The sequence below is a fragment of the Sus scrofa genome, chromosome 17, assembly GCF_054392235.1.
Source record: "Sus scrofa isolate SSC_HxYL_T2T_F1_AM1 chromosome 17, Sscrofa_HxYL_maternal_Yorkshire_Landrace_v2.0, whole genome shotgun sequence".
NCBI lineage: Eukaryota > Metazoa > Chordata > Mammalia > Artiodactyla > Suidae > Sus > Sus scrofa.
The window spans coordinates 68,179,810-68,199,713 of record NC_139399.1 but is presented as its reverse complement, the minus strand read 5'-3'; the positions used below and the strand labels follow the sequence as shown (position 1 = coordinate 68,199,713).

The window sequence follows — 19,904 nt, the reverse complement described above, 5'->3', positions numbered from 1 at the left end:
TTCACCGTAGGAACACCTGTTAGTCACAACATATAGCTCCCAAGCCAGAATTAAATCAAAACGAAGCCCCAAAGTCTTCTGTGGTTTGGGTCGGACTCTTGCTAAGATGGTTTTTGCCATTATATTTCTATCTCATCACTATCTTAACCATGCCTTGGTTACTGCCTGTCCAAAATGAACTATAGCAACTTCCTATTATAACAGCAAAAAGCACCAACAGGTGACCTCTGAGACTCATGTTTGAAAACAGCTAAGTGCATTTAAGTGTAATTGATTGCACAAGTACTAATGCCCAAAGTGATTACACAGCCTAGTACTTACAAAAGTAATTACACTTCAGAAAATCAAAATTAATTTGTACACTTCTGATGCACTTTTAAGGCTGTTGACATTTTATTGTAGTGCTTCTAATGAAATGAAAATTATTAATAATTGTTCCTACTTGAGTGTGACAAATGTCATTTGGCTGGAAAGGCAGAAGCACCACCGAGCACTGCCAAATCATAATGTTGTTGAAAGCTGGGGGTGGATATTAATATTCAAAATGGTACGAGGCATCTGTATTATTTCAGCCACCCGCAGCTGATGGGCCGTATATCCTGAATGGGGTGTGTGCGGATGGCTACATAATTTTCTCCTCCGCTTTAATGGCCAGTCAACTCGATTGGCAAAGGGCCACGGGAAGTGCGAGGGTAAATCATGCTGACACACCTGCGGCACGAGGGGGTCAGTACGCCAGATGGACGGGGATGTGGCATGAGACGGCCTTCCTTGCGCGCGGCCATCGCCAGTGGTCCCACTGGCTCTTCCTCAAGATCTGTGAGAGGATGTCTGCTGCCTCCCAGGCACCCAGGGACCATGAAGGCTCACGGGCATTCTCTGTGCACGTGTGAAAACGGAAATCCGTCATTTTCAAAGGAAAATAAGCCAGGGGTTCACAGATGGGCTTTTCATGTCAACAGATAAAATAAAAATTGAAAGAGTAAGCAAGCCACCCAGTTTAGACGGACGTGGAAAATAGCTTTGGATATCCAGCGTTGCCAGTATCACTTTTCCCATCGTGGTAAAACACACAAAACACAAAATTGACCCCTAGGGGTCTGCAGTGCATCCCCACTGCTGTGCAGCCCTCTCCTCTCCAAGGTTCCAGAACGTTTCCAGGCTCCTGAAAAGGAAACCCTGCAGCCCTCCCTCCAGCCCCCAGCAACCACTCATCTCCTTTCTGAGTGTAGGGATGTGTCCATTCTGGACACTGCACATGGAAGGCATCGTACAGTACGTGTGCTTTTGAGCCCGGTTTATTCCACTTGGCGTGATTTTGAGAGTCTCCCACGTTGGAACGCCAGTCAGCGTGCTGTTGCGTTTCACGGCTGACTCGGGTTCCTTTCCACGGTTTTGTTTACCCAGCCGTCCGCTGGTGGACACCTGTGTGGTTTGTGCCATTTGGCTGTTGTGAGTACGGCTGCCGAGAACACTTGTGACCAAGTTTTTGCTGGACACCTGCAGTCAGTTCTGTCCCTCCTTCAGAGAAAGGCCCTGAAAGCACGGGCGGCAGAGAGGGAGGTGGGCTTCTGAAGGGAAGCTCTGCATGGGCCAGGCGACCCCTGCCCCAAATTGATGGGGGCATTCTTTTTTTTTTTTTTTTTTTTTTTTGTCTTTTTTGCCATTTCTTGAGCCGCTCCTGAGGCATATGGAGGTTCCCAGGCTAGGGGTTGAATCGGAGCTGTAGCCATTGGCCTACACCAGAGCCACAGCAACGCGGGATCCGAGCCGCGTCTGCAACCTACACCACAGCTCACGGCAACGCCGGATCGTTAACCCACTGAGCAAGGGCAGGGACCGAACCCGCAACCTCATGGTTCCTAGTCGGATTCGTTAACCACTGCACCACGACGGGAACTCCGGGGGCATTCTTTTTTAAAAGTCTCACTGAGGTAACGTTGCTTTACAACATTATACAGGTTTGACTGTACATTTTATCTCTTCCTCTGTATACAGGGCCGTGTGCTCAGCACCCAACTTTTAGTTTCCACCTGTCACACCTCTTGGTCGGAATGTAAGTTGATGCATCTGCGACGGAAGACTGTATGGCAGTGCCTCCCCCAAAATTAAGACTAAAACTGCCATGTGACCCAGCCATTCCACTTCTGGGTGTTTATCCAAAGGCTGTGAAAACACTGACTAGTTGGAAAAGACACACGCATTCTGATGCGGCATAGCACCATTTACAACAGCAGGGATACGGACTCAGTCCCAGTGTCCACGCCTGGCTGAGCAGGTAGAGGAAATGAGAGGCATTCTTCATGATTCAAGGAATTCCGCAAGGTTTTTTTTCACGCCTCCCAGCATTTCCTGGAGAAGAAGTGTTTGACCTGCTTGAGTCCTATTGTTTGCTTTTTCCTGAGCAATAGGCATGGTAATAAATGAATTGATACTTATCGACATTAGCAGTTAAGAGCACCTTAAAACGTGTGGTGTCTCTCCAAGTAGGCGCGTCCAGGCTGTCTTCACGAGGTCACGACTTATCGGCATTTGAATCATGCAATATTAAAATAATGCAACATTAAGCAGTAAGGTCTTGATTTAGGCACAGGATTCAAAGTGTCGGTAATTGCTCCCGGGTAAACAATAGCAAAGAATCACGTACTTCTAAAACCGCAGACCCTGGTGAATCCCACACTGTGTGGGCAGTTCACTGCAGGGCACTGCCCTTTCACGGGAACAGGAGGCCCAGACCCCTCCGGGAAGAAGGACGAGCCCTCATCAGGCAACTGGGGTCGAGAATGGGAAGCCAAGTGTTGATCAGAGGCCAGCTGCACACAAACCTACAGACTCAAAGGCAGGGGCAGAGAGGCCCCGTTGCCCCTGGCAGACCCCTGGTTTTATGCGTCCAGCCCTAAGGGCCTTTCTCACTGGAGGGCACAGGCTGAGAGAGCTCAGAACACCCTCTGATCACTCTCTGATCTACTGGGTACCCACAGATCACAGGCTCTAGGAAAACCGCCCTCCCGCTGAGACAAACGGTGGATGCACACGCTGATGTGCAGGCTATTGGCGGCCTTTGCCAGTTGACCTCACCTTCACACACAGACATAACCTCCCAAATCCCACTCGGAGGGACTTTGTGACTTCAAGACAGAGGTCAGGTCCCATGGAGGCCTGCGGAATCCACAATGATGGGGGAAAAAATAGACAAAAAAACATGATGCTTCTCACTCTGTCATGCATCATTTAAAATTAGAACAACAGACCTGTCAACCAGGGTGAAGGAAGTCCATCCAAAATTTGATTTTCTTCTAAGGGCAACTTTATGCTTTCATGAACTAGAAACAGCTTTCAGAGTACCTCCCTGTACTTTCTCTACTAGGCTGACAGTCCAGGCAGGAGTGGCCTGACTCTCGCTGATTCCAGCCCTGAGCCTGAGCCCAGAGCCACCCAGCGGACGTCAGGAACGAGGAAAAGCAGCCTGGTGCTGCTAGTGTTTTGTGATGATGTCAATTTCCCCAAAAGGTAGTTGTTGTCACTGTCATGTTAACCCAGGGACAGGGACGCCCAGGGCCCTCCGCCCTGCCCACAGCTGCTCATAAACTATGTCACCCACAGGTGGCCCAGAAACTTCGATCTGATGCTTGGACCCCAAGGCTACCCTCTGCCCTGGTGTCCCCAAGGAAAACAGCCTCTCCTAAGTCTCAACGTCCAGATTCACAACACGTGGGTCTGAACGTTCAGGTGACCGTGTGCGTCCAAACTGGGACACTCTCGAGAATACGGGGGGTGGGGGGGAGGTGACGTACAACTACGGTGAGCAGGAAATGGGCTGTTCCAGAAAAACCAGGCCATGGGGCCTCTCTAATAATAACCACATACCCACTTCTTCGAGGGTCGTTGCAAACATCAGATAATGTGACGGAAAGGGTGAGAATACCGGTGCGCCGGGAGCATGGGTGCCATGGAATTGCCACCAGGTTTTGGTTGTCACACTATTAAATGTCAGCTAGGCGGATGTCTTTACGTCGCGACGAAGCCAAGTGCTTGCCTCATTATTAGAGCCTGTGTCTGATTTCTGGCGAAGCTGAGCAGGGAAAGCACCAATTGCCCGCTCATGAGGAGGCGCGCTGGGGTTCGGGCCTCATCTCTTGCCCCCACACTGGCCTCATCAGCAAAGCATCTCCTACCTCAGTGGCCTCCGTCCTTGGTCGCCTTGCCCACGGCCAGGTAGCGGGGTGCAGGCAGCATGTCTCCCTGGGCTGGGTTCTGACCCACGTCTTCTGAGCTTGGAGGAATGACACAGATGGAGAGCGGGAGCCAGAGTCCCTCCTTCTCACCTTATTTTTAGTTTGCCCATCAGCCCCACGGGAATAAGCAGGGATGCAGCATCTTGCAGCCTCCACTCGGGCTCTGCTAAGGCGCTGATTTCTGTGCAAAAGCAAACGCTATGCTTTCAGCTTTCTCTCAGGAGCTGTTCTCCTCTGAGCCTCCCTCGCCATAAACCTGCCCCCGCAAATGTTGCTTTATTTTGTACAAAACACATAACTGTTCACGGTTATCTGCTGTCTGGCATGTGATGTGGGGGCCGAGGAGGTTCGGTCCCCTGCCCACCGGAGTTCTGTGTGGTCAGGAGATGAACTGCTGTCAGACGTGGCATCCGTCCAGGGCTCGAATGGAGGACAACTGCCTGAGTTAAAACTCCAGCGCTGTGAGGACGCTGACAGCTGCTGGCTCCACATGGAGCCCCGGGCCTTCTTTCTCTCTGATAAACCCCAGTATGGCCAGAGACAGTGCCACATCCAGCCTCCGTGGCCAAGAAGAGAAAGCCGGTCACAGACGTGTGTGCCCCAATGTGGGTGAGCTGCTGATACAATAAAAGCGACTGCCTGGAGAACAAGCAGACAGCCTCCATCTGAGCTCTTACAACTGGTCTCTGCTGCTTGCACTGGGATCCAGGGAGCCCTCGGCCAAAACCAGGAGTGACTCAAGTGCACCCAGTGACTCTGGACCCAGAGGAGTCTGGTTTTCCAGCATTTCCTTTACGATTCCAGGAAAAGTCCTCAACTCTCAAAGCCTCCATCTCTTCATCTGTAACGTCGCCTGTTCGCACTTCGTCGATAAGGCGTGTGCCGTTACATGGGACGCTAACACGTGAAAGCGTGTCGTGACTGGCAAATGTTTGCTGTCATCATTTGCTGCTGCCCAGATGGAGAAAGGCTCAGAATGTGGGTTTCTTTGGGGTTTTTTTTCCCCCCAACTAGAAAGGGAAGCGGCTTTTCCATGGTCTGAAATCTGTCGTCTCCTCCTTTATCTAAAAGCAAATCCTGGGCGGTAAACAGCTGTGTTTCCCCGGAGGGTCACCAAGGGCCCACATCTTGTCTGTCTCACATTCCTGGAGAAGCCTCTCCACACGCCCTCCCGCTCAGTGACTCCCGGTCCTGGGCGGGGCGCGTTACCCTGGAAGGGGCAGGTTATCTGTGCAGTCACAGGACCTTTTACCTGAGTCTCCTCTGGATCCCGGTTTTAGATGGAGTCATTCCTTTCCATGCGTGTAATTTTAGAGGTTAAGAATGTTGGCTTGGAGGCATGAACAATAATACATTAGCAGCGTAACGAAAAAGACATTTGGTGTTGCTGTTCTAACACTTGCTCAGAATCTCTTTTTCCCTAGGTTGGGAACAGAAGCGGTGTGCTTTTTGGAAGTTCAAAAACATCGATGTGCCAGTGTCTCCATCAGGTCTCATTCTGTTACGGGATTAACAAAACAGACACTTCCGCCCTTGTTATCTAATTAACTTTGTCATTTATTGAATTCAGGAGTTCCCTCGTCAAAACGAAACAACTTTCCCTAGTCATTAGGCCATAATGCTCACCTCTACTTCAACACAATTAAATTTTACTCAAATGTAGGGGTTTTTGAAGTAAAAGTAGTCGGGGTCTGAATTGTCTTTAAAACAAATGACTGTTCTAACATGTGAAGGTGTCGTTGGTTGCAAAACACGACCTGTGTTGTTTCCATGTTAACCTGTCTTTCCAAAAGGAGAACTCATTTAAATTAGAATAAAGCATCTTCTGAGAAGACTCTCTAGGTACAAGAAGTGTAATACGCAAAATATACTTCCTGGGTTTGTTCCCGAGAGTTGAACCACTCCCCAAATACCCACCAAGGGCAGAACAGTTCGCCCATGAAGAAACAATCCTTTGGTAGGGAGACCCGAAAAGAGAGTGCCTTTTCGGGGATGGGCAGATATGGGGGTTCCTGTCTTCAGTGGGCTACTGCCTATTACTTTAAAGATTTATTGGGATGCAGCCACACCGTGAATTTACATGATGTCTGTATTCCCTCTGGGACAATACCTGTGACAGTTGAGCCATTTCGATGGAGACCACGCGGCCCACAAAGTCATGGCAGAGCTGAACGCTCATGGCATCTCTACACTTGAGGTCTGAAGCCGCCATTCAAATTTGTTCACCACGCTTGGTTTAAAAAAACAGATCCACCTCAAACACACCACACACACACACACACACACACACACACAGAGTGAGATTTAGAGTGTCCATTTAATAACAGAAATACAATACGGAGGATGATTTTCCCCTCAGTATCCTCTGTGATGACACGGATGTGCATCAGACCACCTGTGGCTCAAAGGCTCTCCTGTCAGTGTGCATTTGTGTTTATTGACTCATTTTATCCTACAAAACTGACATAAGCTCACAAGCTCATATTAATCTGTCTCCAAAGGATCAAAATGCTTTAATAAATATGATAGTTCCTTTAGGTCTGGGAAGAAATGAAACAGTTAGTCAAATGTTCTGTGACGTTGAATAGTTTCGCTGCTGTTCCCTCTGTCTTGGGTGCCAGCTAGATAAATCCAGGGGCGCCCAAAGGAACCCACGACACACTTCCTTGATGGCTAGTTAGCGCCTGCTTTCCAAAAGCAAATAAATAAGAATGATCTGGAGTGGAACTGGGGGTTTCATTAGCTGACCAAATTGTCAGTGGGGTTGTATAGCTTGTACAGAGATGACGGCAAAAATCCATCTGCAGGATAATGCTTTGGAGGAGCAGAGACAGGGGAACAAAGCAGTCTCATTTTTCCTGGAAGGAGGTGACGACCCACAAACGGGAGAGGTCTTTTCATCTGGCACCAGAATCCTCTGGGGGGCTTGTTAAAGCGCATCCTCCGGGAGGGACCCCGGGCGGAGCCCAGGCCCTCCGCTGCTGACGCGGCGCTCTTAACCGCTGCGCCTTCCTTGCAAGATAACTTGACAGGTACCACGTGCTCCAGCCGGCCTGCTGCTGGTCCCTCTGATCAGTCGTCGCCTGCAGCCTCACTCTAACCTCGGGAACTGGATGTGGCCCTTTCTGCTAGTTACAGAGCCCACATGCCCAGGCTTTCAAATGACACTTGCGGGAGGGGGGGGGGTCACTCCTGAGAGCCAAGAGCGCTGCCTGTGACACTTGGGAGTCACTGCTGAGAGTCAATGCCAGTGTCTGTGACACTTGGGGGGGTCAGTGCTGAGAGCCAATGGCAGTGCCTTCCTCTGGACAAACCACAGCCCGAAGGTCCTGGCATCTGTGCCCGTCATTGCTTAGAGGGAAGCAGGTGTGAACTTAACCTGCTCTAGGTGGGAGACTGGGAAGGTGACGTCGGACCTCAGGGCACCCTTGTCTGGGCCTCCTTGATGTCGTCCCTCCCCGGGTCACCCACCTCTTGTCACAGGCTTGTGCTCAGGGTACCTGTCACCCGTCCCCTCTTCTCTTACAGAAAATAACATCTCTATGAGCACAGCCTTCTCCCTGGGCCTCCACGGAGCCCTTAGGGACGCTCAATCCATGGTTCACAGACACCCCACGAGACTGGACCCTCCTCTCCCCTGGACGGGTGCAGACACCCAAGGGACTGAGCAGAGGCCTGGAGCGTCCCTGCTCACCGGACAACAGGGAGACTGCGCTGCCCACGCCGTTCCGCAGCCGAGGACATTGGTTGGCTGGCTGGTCGGGTCAGGCTCTGGGGAACGCTGCAGCCAGAGCTGAGGAGGGCTCCCAGGAGCGAGACATACGCGGTATCGTGGTCACGATCTCCATGACCGCCCATCTGACTTGAGGAGGGCTCTTTTACAGGCATCGCGTTTACCCACCCTTATTTTGTTGTTCTGGAAAGTTCTCTTGCTTGCTCTTCTCCACCCACGAGGTACCAGTCAGGCCTGGGAGCTTATTAACGTCCGGAGGTGCTTTCTCGTGCGGCCTTTAGACTTTGCTGTGTGAACTTGAGTCTCCCCTGCCCCGAACCTTCCTTTAGGAAGACGGTGGAATGAAAGGGGCCTCTGCGTGCCCCGCAGCCGCTGAAAAGTGGGAAACAGGCGGCAGTGGAGGCCTCCAGGAAGCAGGTGGGGTCTGTCCTCAGCAGGTCTCCTGGGGAGAGGTCTGGGGAACAACCTGGGAGGGAGGCGGAGGGTGGGTACACGGAGGAAGTGAGCCCCCAGGGAAAAGCCCGTCCAGAGGGAGGTGCCCGCCTCGCGGGGCAATGTCCAGACCTGGGACTGGACGCAGCTTCGAGGCCTCAGCACCAGCAGAGCCTGTGAGGGGCGGGGCGGAGGCCCTGGTCCTGATGGGAGGAAGCGGCTGCATCTCCGCTCCCCATTCCGGAAGCAGTGGATTCCTTTTGGTCTCAAAGCTCGGGTTCTGGGAGATGAAGACTTTGTATTTCCTGCTCCTCCTGGGCAGATTTACTCTCCAAAGTCACCGTATTCAATCAATCCTCCCCACCTTCCCCCCGGGCATGTGCCCTGAATTGTCCCCATCCTCTGACGATCGTCCCAGCGGTCAGACCACGGTCACCCTCCTCTGAGGACCCTCCGAGCGCTGCTCATCTTGCCCAATGAGACCCGAAGTCCCTGACATCCCGGTGCCCGGCCCCGAGGGGTCTGGCTGCCGACCACCTCCTGGGCCTCCTGCCAACACCGCCCCTCCTCTGGCGGCTGCAGGGGCGTCCTCGAGGGGTCTCCGACGCCCCGCCTTGCACACATGCGCTCCTTTCCGCGGAGTCACTGTCCCCTCCAGGCTTGGCTCAGATCCACGGCCCCTTCTGGTCTCCCGAGCGCGGCGGGCCTGGCGGCCCATCCCTCAGCAGCAGCTGGGCTGCTGCACCGCCTCGCAGCGCTCGGCCTGGGCCACGCTCTCCGCGTGTGTGGCGCTGCGGGGCGGCTGCCCTCCTCTCTTTAGACCCGGGACTCAGAGTGTTCTCAGCGGACGAAGAGATGAATTTCGCTTCTTTAGACAGACTCGAACCCTCGCCTGAGTGTCACTTTCGATGCTGCATAGGTCAGCAAGGATGAACTTTCAGGGGCCACTTGTCTCTTTTTCTCCTTTCTGGAAGTTTACTTAATGCGTTTAGCGGTAGCCAAGGACGCCTCGGGGGAAACTGACCCTGAGTCGGCCTCTCACTGACAGAGCGCAGGCGCCCGCCTGTCGCGCTGTCACCTCTCTGCTTGGAGCCCTCGGCCCTCAGAGACGGGAGCTGCCAAGCAAGTCACCGGGTTGCAGGCATCCTTCTGCCTTCAGATCAGCCCGAGCCGAGCCCCTCCCTCCCCTGACAGCCCAGAGGGCACCGTCACCACCTAATGGTCCCTCTGGGCCCTCAGCACCTCTGCTTCTGACTGACCCGAAAACAACCACAAACAGCTCTTTCAAAGTCCCCCAGCGCAGTTGAGCAAGGAGCTAAGTGGCCCAGTCTCAGGGCTCTGGGTTGTTCGGTGACTGAGGCGTCAGATCGGGCATCGGATGGGTGTCGGAAAGGTTCTGAGCGAGACCTCAGGGCCCCACCCTGCTCTTCCGGGCTTTCCTTCCAGCCCCAGGGGAAGAGGAGCCCCGGGTACCTCAAGGTGGGGGGTGCGAGCAGCTACTCAGCGGTTTCCCAGGAGGGGAGCTGGGGGCTGGCTGTTTTCTTGGCCTCCTTCTTTCCGAAGAGTTCCTCGGATTCCCTTCTTCACGTCTTCCTTCACTTCTTCCACAACAGACACGGGTGCCGGGCACCACACAGAGCGCCCTCTAATCCCGCCTGGCTTGCCCACCATCAGCGGAGAGAAGCGCCCTCCCCCGTGTCCAGCAGCAGGTTCTGGAAGGGAGCAGCTGCATCCACGCGGGGCCCCTCTGGCTCCTCTGCCCCAGACAGGGGAGGACTTGCTCCCTTGACCTGTGTCTGGGATCGGGGTTCAAATGGCTTCCAAGACATACCCTGTGCACAGTCTCTGAGGCTCCAGGCATTGGGGGCAGCCCCGGAGGTTGGGGTGCGCAGGTGCCTGTATGCGAGGCTGTGGCGAAGTTAGAAGCAATGGACCAGGTGTGCACCGTGGCTGAGTTTATTTCAAATGTTGTGCTGACTGAAAGCTGAAGCAGAACGAGAGTCAGAGGACAACGCCACACCACAGAGAACCCGTGCATTTCATAGGGATGCACATGTATTTTAAGCATCGATGGCGTCAGAGCAGGTTGTGAAGGGGAGGAGAGGATGGACGTGGGCTTCTTGGGCAAACGGGGAAACTAAGACAAGGGAAAGGACGTTCCCGAACGGATGAAGACGACAGAGGAGCCCCAGAGTCTGACGAAAGCTCTGTTTCCAAGGAACAATCAGGGGAGCAGGGAGGGCAGGGCAGACGGCACCTCCCTAATTCCAGCTCAGGGGAGGTCCCCGTGTCAGGGGGATGTGGGCGCAGGCACGTCCGCCAGGGACCAGCCCAGCTCTGCTCTTGGCCACCCTTCCTGGCAAAGTGTGTGCCCCTGCGGGTTTCTCTGCCAGTCATCAGCCCCCCGGAAAGAAAGGCCGTCTCGTTATTTGCTCAGAAGCCCTGCTTGCCCTCCCCTGCAGGAGGAGAGCTCAGTGAACACCTACTGAGTAGGACACAAGCAGTAAAATGAGCCAGAACCGGAAGAAACATATGAATTGACAGAACAGAAGCCATGTTCGGTGCGAGGTTTCAAAGCAGAGACCCAGTCAAAGATAAACTGGAGGCTGACGACCCAGGGTGTCCAGAGAAACACTGTGAATGAACATCTCCAAGGGTCCCCAGCCACGTCCGTGCCGGCCCACGTACCTCTCCAGGGGTTCAGGGCGAGTTTCTCACACTGACTGCTCAGAGGCTCCTTACTGGGGGCGGGGCACAGCCGGGCCTGGGTGTGGCTGCTGTAGTGGCTCTCTTGTCCCACACCTTCTCGGGAGGGAGCGGGCCTCACCACGCCAGGTTCCCAATTTGCTCCTTTGCCTTGACTGACATTTCAGGTTCCCAGTGGCCCTGCTGTCCCCAGGAGGTGATGATGAAGTCCGTGGGGACACTGATTCTAGGTACTCAACACCCACCGTCTTATGGATGTCAAGCTCCCTCCCGTTCCCCCTCAGGTTGCAGTTAGGCTTTAGAGTGAGGCACAGGTAGCAGGCAGTGTGGGTTTCCCGTGGATTTCATTTCAGGACAGAGGGGAGGAGTTACAAAACACCTGCTTCCAGACTCCTTTCTGCAATCAAGACTACGGTTAAAAGGGCTCCGCTCCCCGGCAGATGGTCCCACCTGGTTTCCTTCCTGGCATCTCCCAGGAGCTGAAATGCTGTGATTGAGCCCTTTACCTTCTTGTTTATTGTCGTACTGCTTGTAGAGTGGGAACTCCGCAAGGGCAAAGATGCTTCTGGTCTGACTCATACACGGACCTCCAATCACTAGAACCAAGTCTATTACAGGTGCGTGTTAAAAGTGGGGACCAAGACACTCCGTTTTCGTGAGGCTGTTGTAGGACTGTATGAAATGGCAGCAACCCTTGCTTTTGGGCACGAGCCCTTTTTGGCGCTCTGTGGGCCTCTGTGCCTCTTAGTCTACCACAGCAGCCCAGTGACACACCCAGGGGCAGCACGCTCATTCTCCAGATGAGGACACTGATGCAGAGAGAGAGTGAGCAGCTTGCCTGAGGTCACAGAGCCAGTAAGTGAGGAAGGCAGGGCTTGAACCAGGCGTGGGGTTTGAGCCTGAGGGTATCTGATGCAGGGCCCCATACGTGTCAGCTCCAAGGACAGTGACGGGGAAGACGGTGATGGTGACAACCGGTTCCGCCCTGGCCGCAGGGCATCCTTACCGGCTCTGGCTTCCGCTCTCTTGTCTGGGCAGAGGCAGCTCCCAGCCTGACTTACTGGGCAAGGATTAGCCTCCTGCTCCCACGGGTGTGGGGAGCGCCCAGTCTGCAGGCAGTTTTGCCTCCAGTAAGGCGAGGCGGGACCCTGGGTCTTCCTGCAGTGGCAGCAGCCTCCTGGGGGGACAGCCAGGCTGTCCAACATTCTCTGCGGCTGTCCTAGTTTGCCTTGGGACAAACCTGGCAGATGAAGGTGGCTGCAAGAGCAAGGATGTGGGCTTTTTCCCAGAAGGAGCAGCACCTGCGATCTGGGGGAAGGCTCTGGACGTCTCCCTGCTTTCAGGGCTTGGAGGGTCAGGAGGACAGAGCTGGGCTGCTGTGGAATCTCTCCGGACCCGGCTGCCGGCGGATGCCGGATTCAGGCTTTGCAGTCAGACACCTCGCCCAGGCGCATTTCGGGGTGGATGCAAGGGAACGAGGTGGATAAGGAGTGAGGAGTTGTTCCGTGGCTCTGAAGATTCAGTTATGCAAGATGAGCACATTCGAGAGCCGGGTGGCACAACGCGGACTGAAGTTAACAACATAGCTGTGCACCTAAAAATGTGTTACAAAGTAACCTGGTGCTAGGTTCTTGCCCCTCCCGCCACAAAAGGCTGGCGATCACCCTTCTGTTTATCACCTTACTGTGACAACAGTCCCACGCACGCATGCATGTGTCCAAACTCATTAAACTGTACCCATCAAATGTGTTTTGTACATCAATTACACCTCAGTCAATCTGTTTAAAAAACACCAACTTCCCTAACTCTTTAAACAGGATCCACCGTCTGCAGGCAGTGTGAAGTGGTTTGGATCTCCCCACTTCTGTGGGTGTATACAATGCCACCAGGCTCCTAGCTTGACATAAAGTTCAACCTAACCCTCGGGTACCGCCCAAGCTGATGCCTGTATTATCACACCCGTAAAGTGAAACCTTTTGGAAGTTTGCAAGAATTTATGCTTGAGGCAGGGGACGGGCTCTGGAGGGGTGGCCTCTGGCAGGCCACCACCTGGGAAGTGACACCACTGAGCTCCAGGGAAAGAACGGAACCGGTCTTTGGGCAACTTCACCAGGTAGGGGATGAGCCGCAGGTCACTCAAGAAGCCTCACCCCCTGGGAGTGCATGACCCCCGGTGAGGGTGGGAGCGCCGAGCCTCCACAGTCAAGGGACTTGACCAAGAACTCCCACCCCTGACTGTGGCTCACATCTGACAACCCCAAAGCCTCCCTCTGCAGCCCCCCGCAAGCCTCTGTCCACGTGTGCGCATCTCCCCGCCCAGACACCAGCTCCTCGGCAGAGGCCGGCCCAGGCATTGGTCAGCCCTGTCCTTTTCTCTCCTCTGGAGTCCCAGCAGGTCAGAGATTGCCCCTGACAAGACTGCCAGGTTCCAGAAATGGCACGGCCTCAAGCCAGCAGATTCCTAGTTGGGCTGGAGGCTGCTCGTGGCAGGTGATTCACTGAGACTCTCACTGACGTTTCCCTCTGCGTTTCCCCCTCCTCACCCCTAGACGGCAGCCAGACCTCTGAGCTCTGGGTCCTCCTGGAAGCCCCTTGATTTAAGGGAGAAGCAGTTACCCCGCACCCTCTCGTCCCACCAACTCTGAGAGCCCCAGCATTGTTTCTAAGCCCTAGGGCCCTCAGTTTTTCTGAAGGATGTCTCTCTTTTGAGGGTGGCCCTGGCCAATTAGTCATCAAACCACGTATGTGTTGCTTTTCCTGATCTAAGTCCCATGTGTCATTCAGTCACCCCTTCATCAAAAGTTTATTAAATGCTGCTAGCAGCCAGCCACTACTTATTCAGGAATAGGGACGCAGCAGCTGTCTTCAAACCAGTATATCACCTGCCAAAATTTCCGTGACCTAAACATGGAATGAGACGGTCATTCAGAAAGGCATTCACACACCTCACTCGAGGCTGTGGATGGTCTGTGATTATGCAAATCTCAGACAGACATACAGTTTTTGAATGGAAAACAAAACATTTAGAAAAAAACAAATTTCTAAACTATCACAAGTCGTTACCTTTGAACGCTGGGGCAATGGTGACTTTTTCCTATTTATTTTTGTGCTATAGATTTTCTTCAGTTAATGCTTATTATCTTCGCCTTGAAAAGAGCTAAGTATTTTCGCGATGGGACAAGTGCATGTGTTGATCGGGTTTTGTAATCGGTAGCAGCTCATTTTTCACAACCCCTGAATCACAAAGTGTAACAAAATGCCAACTGCATTTCTCAAGCATCCATCACCTTTTCCTTTTTGTTTCTTAAACAGCCGTATTTGAACAAACATGAATAAATATTGAATATGTGCTAATTTTGGTATATCCAAGTGGTACACAGCTCTGCAAAACTCTGCGAAATACAGAAAAATAAAGAGAGGATGCAAGAAAACCAAAACAGACAAACCAAAACCTCTCAAAAGAGCCTAGAGCATTCTGTCCCCAGTAAAACATTAACAGTGGGACAAGTGCATGCATGGTCCCGACAAGCAGCATCTGGGTTTGAGGGGAGGTGGGCTTCTGCCTCTCCGTGCTCAGCCTGGGCACTGCAGCCAGCGCGGGGGCTTCAGCCTCACTGTATGCAGCCCCACCTGCCTCCCGAGGTCCCTCCCCAACACAGGCGGGCAGCACCTAAGGTGTTGAGGGTCTGGACAGAAAGAGAGGAAAGAGGTCCCTTTTCCTCCAGTAGGTACCACCTTATACCATCCAGAACGGCCACCATCAAAAAGTCTACAAATAGCAAAAGTGGAGAAAAGGGAATCCTCTTCCTGCTTGAGTCAGGGCTTGTCACCTCAGCTCCTGGGGGACTTACACCCCCAGCTCTCCTGGTCCTCAGACCTTCGAACTCGGAATGAACTGTACCACTGGCCTTCCCGGGTCTCCACCTCGCAGATGGCAGATCTGGGTCTCGCCAGCCTCTGCAGCGGTGTGAGCCAGTCCTTCCTGATAAATCTACCTTTCTACACGTGGGTGCATGTGCACATATATGTACACAGAGAGGGTATACAGTGTGTGCGTGTGTTAACACCATCGTCTGCGTACGTGTGCATACACACACGTGTACCTGATATATAGACTTCCACCCGCCTGGTTCCGCTTCTCGGGAGACCCCAGTACACACCCTTTCCCTCTAACCCTCAACCCAATCCCTCTTTCTGGGTTTGAAGCCACTTCCTCCTTCTCCTGTGGCCTGTCCCATAACAAAGCCTTAACTCATTCTAATTATCTGCCTTTGTCTTTATTTATTTATTTCTCTGATGCTATTAAAAAACATGCTAATATTGTGGAAAACACTGAAGGAAATATGAAGAAACATTTTTAATTTGCCCTGAATTCCACCAACAAGAAAACAATTCTGTTAAAATGTCACTGTGTTTCTTTGATATTGAGCTGCAGGGGTGTTTGTGTGTTTTGGAAATTAATCCGTTGTCGAACAACCCAGTCAGAAAATGGGCAGAAGATCTAAATAGACATTTCTCCAGAGACGCACAGATGGCCAAAAACACATGAAAAGATGCTCAGTATCACTAATTACTAGAGAAAAGCAAGTCAAAACTGCTAAGAGGTACCACCTTACACCAACCAGAATGGCCGTCATTAAAAAGTTACAGATAATAAATGTGGAGATAGGGACCCTCTCTCACTGTTGGTGGGAACGTACACGGGTGCAACCACTATGGAGAACAGCATGGAGCTTCCTTAAAAAAAACTAAAAATAGAACCTCCATACAATCCAGGAACCCCACTTCTGGGCATGCATCCAGAGAGAATCATAATTTGAAAAGACACATGCACCCCAATGTTCATTGCAGCACTATTTACAACAGCCAAGACATGGATGCAACCTAAATGTCCGTCAACAGGGGAATGGATAAAGAAGATGTGGTATATATAAGCAAAGGAATATTACTCAGCCATAAAAAGAATGAAGTAAGGCCATTTGCAGCAATATGGATGGACCTAGAAACTATCACACTAAGTGAGGCTAGTCGGACAGTGAAAGACAAACATCATGTGATATCACCTACTATGGAATCTAAAAAAAAACCAAAAGGATAAAAGCGAACTCTTTGCACAACAGAAATAGACTCACAGACTTTGAAAAACTTACCTTTACCAAAGGGGACAGGTGGGGGGTGGGAGGGATGGACTGGGCTTTGGACTGGCATAGAACCCAGGTCTTAGGATCAGCTCACACACGTGGGACCTGAGACTCAGCTTAGCCCACACATGCATAAGCCTTCCCTGCCATGACATGACATGTTCTTTGAAGCAGGACTTGGACTGATGCAAATAATTTGATAGCATGGCTACACAGTAATTCAATTTAACCAAACTCTCATTACTTGATATTAGCTTGTTTTCTATATCTAGTTATCACAAATAAAATTAAAACCATATGTTTACGCCTAAATACCGACGGTCAGGCAGTTTGCGGCCTTCTTTGACTCCAAAGGTCAGGCTTCCGGGGTGTGGACCACGGCTGAAGGGATTAGAGTGAGGATGGCAGAGATGCAAGGGAAAGACAAGGATTCCCAGCATCCCTGCTGTCACATGACAACATTCTGAAAATCCAGCTAATGTAATAGAATAAGAAAAAAATCAATGTGATACTATTAGAAAGTAGAAGATGGACTTATTCTTGCTGGTGACACTGTCCATCTTGAAAGGCTGATAAAATCAAACAAGAGTATAAAAATAATGAGGGTCCTCTCCCGTGCTGAGTTACGGAAAAGATACAGATGGGCAGTGTTACGAGATACGAGCCACACAAGTTAGAGAACACGACCCACTGAAGACCACATTTAAGCCAATGCGGGCAAATAAAATGTTTAAAATCAACTGAATAAGAAACATACGGGTTCCATGTGAAGCTAATTATCAAGCTAATGTTTAGACTGAAAAATCAAACGGTTAGCGTTACCTCCTCTATTGCTGGGAAGGAATTCCCAGTACTCTAAAGATGCCAATTTCCCCCTGATGATTTATGAATTTAATGAATTGTAATGGAAAGCAAACATAATTTTTTCTTTTGTAATTAGACAAAATATTTGAAACCTTATGTTGAAGAATGAGTGGATAACAGTGGGTAAAAAAAAGTTTGAAAATTAAGACTTGAGAGGAGTTCCCACTGTGGCTCAGCAGTAATGAACCTGACTGGTATCCACGAGGATGAGGGTTTGATCCCTGGCCTCACTCAGTGGGTTAAGGATCTGGTATTGCCGTGAGCTGTGGTGTAGGTCGCAGATGCAGCTTGGATCCTGTGCTGCTGTGGCTGTGGTGTAGGCTGGCAGCTGCAGCTCCAATTCCACCCTTAGCCTAGGAACTTCCATATGCTGCAGGTGTGGCCCTAAAAAGACAAAAAAATAATAAAATAAAAAATAAGACTTGAGAAAAATTTAAATCTATAAAATTAAAGGTGTTCAGGAAATTATGCAGAATTAGCACATGGCAAGGGTGAGAAGTGGAGTCCGTGAATGCCTTCTAAGGAGGCTGCTGGTCACCGTTCGGAATCCTGAGAAGTGATCCGCCTTCTCAGCTCACACACGTGAACGGAGCAAACCAAAACAATACCAACACTAAGACAGAGAAAATATCAGTGTCTAACTCGGTTCAGGTAATGTTAAAAGTGAAACTGCAAAGAATTGCATGTGTCTACGTGTATTCCACATTTCAAGGAAATCTGAAGTATAAAAAACAGAAAAGCTGGAGTTCCCATCATGGCACAGTGGAAACAAATCCGACTAGGAACCATGAGGTTGCGGGTTTGATCCCTGGCCTCGCTCAGCGAGTCAAGGATCTGGTGTTGCTGCGAGCTGTGGTGTAGGTTGCAGACGTGGCTCGGATCTGGTGTTGCTGTGGCTGTGGTGTAGACCAGTGGCTGCAGCTCCGATTTGGACCCCTAGCCTGGGAACCTCCATATGCCTTGGGTGCAGCACTAAAAAGACAAAAAGACAAAAAAAAAAAAAAAAAAAAGAAAGAAAAGCAATCACGATACCTTTAACCTCATATTTAAAGAAAAATAAAACATTTTCTACGTAAAAGGTACTATAAAAAGTGAAAGGTATACCATTTAACTGGCAAAAAAAAAAATGCCTTACCAGACAGAAAATGTTAATTTCTTTACTTATATAATTAATGTCCGAATCCTCACAAAAACAGAATAATGAGACTTCACAGGAATGTACAACCCCAAGAGAAGAATCGCAAATCGCTAATAAATACATGGCAATGTTCAAACCCAGGAATGATCAAAGGAATCTGCGCTTCAACAGCCACGAATATCACTTGTTAAGCTGCCGCATGGAAAATATGTGCACTTGAAAACATTTGCAAGAGTTGGTGCAAATACAGTAAGAAGAGTACATTGCATTACTGGTGACTGTTTAAATTGGCAAAATGCTTCTGGAAGACAGCTTGGCAGTGGGTCTGTCTATCAAACGCTTCAGAATACTGCATATCATCGGATCCAGAAATCAAACACAGGTTTGCCTGTTTGCTCATTCATTTGCTTTGGTAAACACTTATTGCATTTGCTCTGCTTTAAATTCTTAACCCAGATTGTTTCACTTCACCGTCACAAAACCCCAGGACCCGGGACTCATGATTATCGTCCTGTAAAGGTGACAAGGAGGGTGACGGGGATGAGGCAGAGCGGGCACCTCAACACCCAGACCTTCCAGAAGCCGGGGCACAGGACCAGATCACACTCTTCTCTGCCCCCGAGGACAGGACCGACGCACAAAAATGCTCATCTCCGTTATTTATGAGGGAAAAGAAGAAGTGGGGGACAGAGCCGGAGACATGAAACCCACAACGCAACACAGACGGAAGGTTGCAGGACTTGCAAATTACATATTTTGAAGTAAAAAATATATACCATTTCGTCTTCCCAATTTTTTCTTTCTTTAAAAAATTGAATTATTTTTTATTAGTGTATAGCTGATTTTTTAAAAAAAGACGTATAAGTAAAACAAGAACAAAACCCAGAAAATACTAATCACAGTGAGCTCTAGGCAGACAGCACAGGCGAACACGTAACATTTGTGAAACTGCACACAACATACGTAAGCGTGCATGAACACACAGGCACACACGTCACCCCAAACCAAAGATCACTCCCAACAGAGCCTCGGGGCCACTGCGCCTGTGACACTCCTAACACAGCCTTGGGGCCACTGCGCTGCCGCATGAAAGGCCACGCTGACACTCTTGCCCAGGCAGCCCTCGTCTGGGTTTCTTTTTCTAGTCCTCGTGCTTACAGACCCCTTGCTCAACCCATCTGTGGTCCATCTGGCCAGGCAACTGCTCAGCCCTGTGCCTGTGGTGGCAGAAGCGCCAGAAGAGGCCGGGACAGCCCCAGCTGCCTGGCGAACACCGGCCCCTCCTCAGTCACCCAGCCAACTGCATCCACCTCTTAAAGTCCTGCTGGGTCCTTTCCTCCCCAGCGGCCGGGGCCCCCCAGGCTCTAGCTGAATCATGCTTTGCAGGGTCTCCTGACCAGCAGGCATGCCTGTGCAACGGAGCATCAGGGTTCCCTGTCGTGGGATCCCGTAAGATCCTCCAAGGATCCCCTGGCGCCTGTGGCGGTGAGTTCCCTACTTTTCCAACTGAATCTGACACCCAATATTGAGACTGGACCGACCAAGGTGGACTCTTTGCTTCTTCCCACCTGCCCCGGCTGAGCCGAGATGCCGCCCTCGGGGAGACGCTGCCCTTGGGGCTGCAGGATGGACAGTGCAGGGAAGTAGTGCCCCAG

General features: G+C 51.2%; 1 long non-coding RNA gene across 9 annotated transcripts in view; it reads right to left on the bottom strand.

Moving 5' to 3' along the window:
- Positions 1-19,904, bottom strand: part of LOC102161661 (uncharacterized) — a 509,074-nt gene that overhangs the window by 221,961 nt on the left and 267,209 nt on the right. The window lies entirely within an intron of this gene.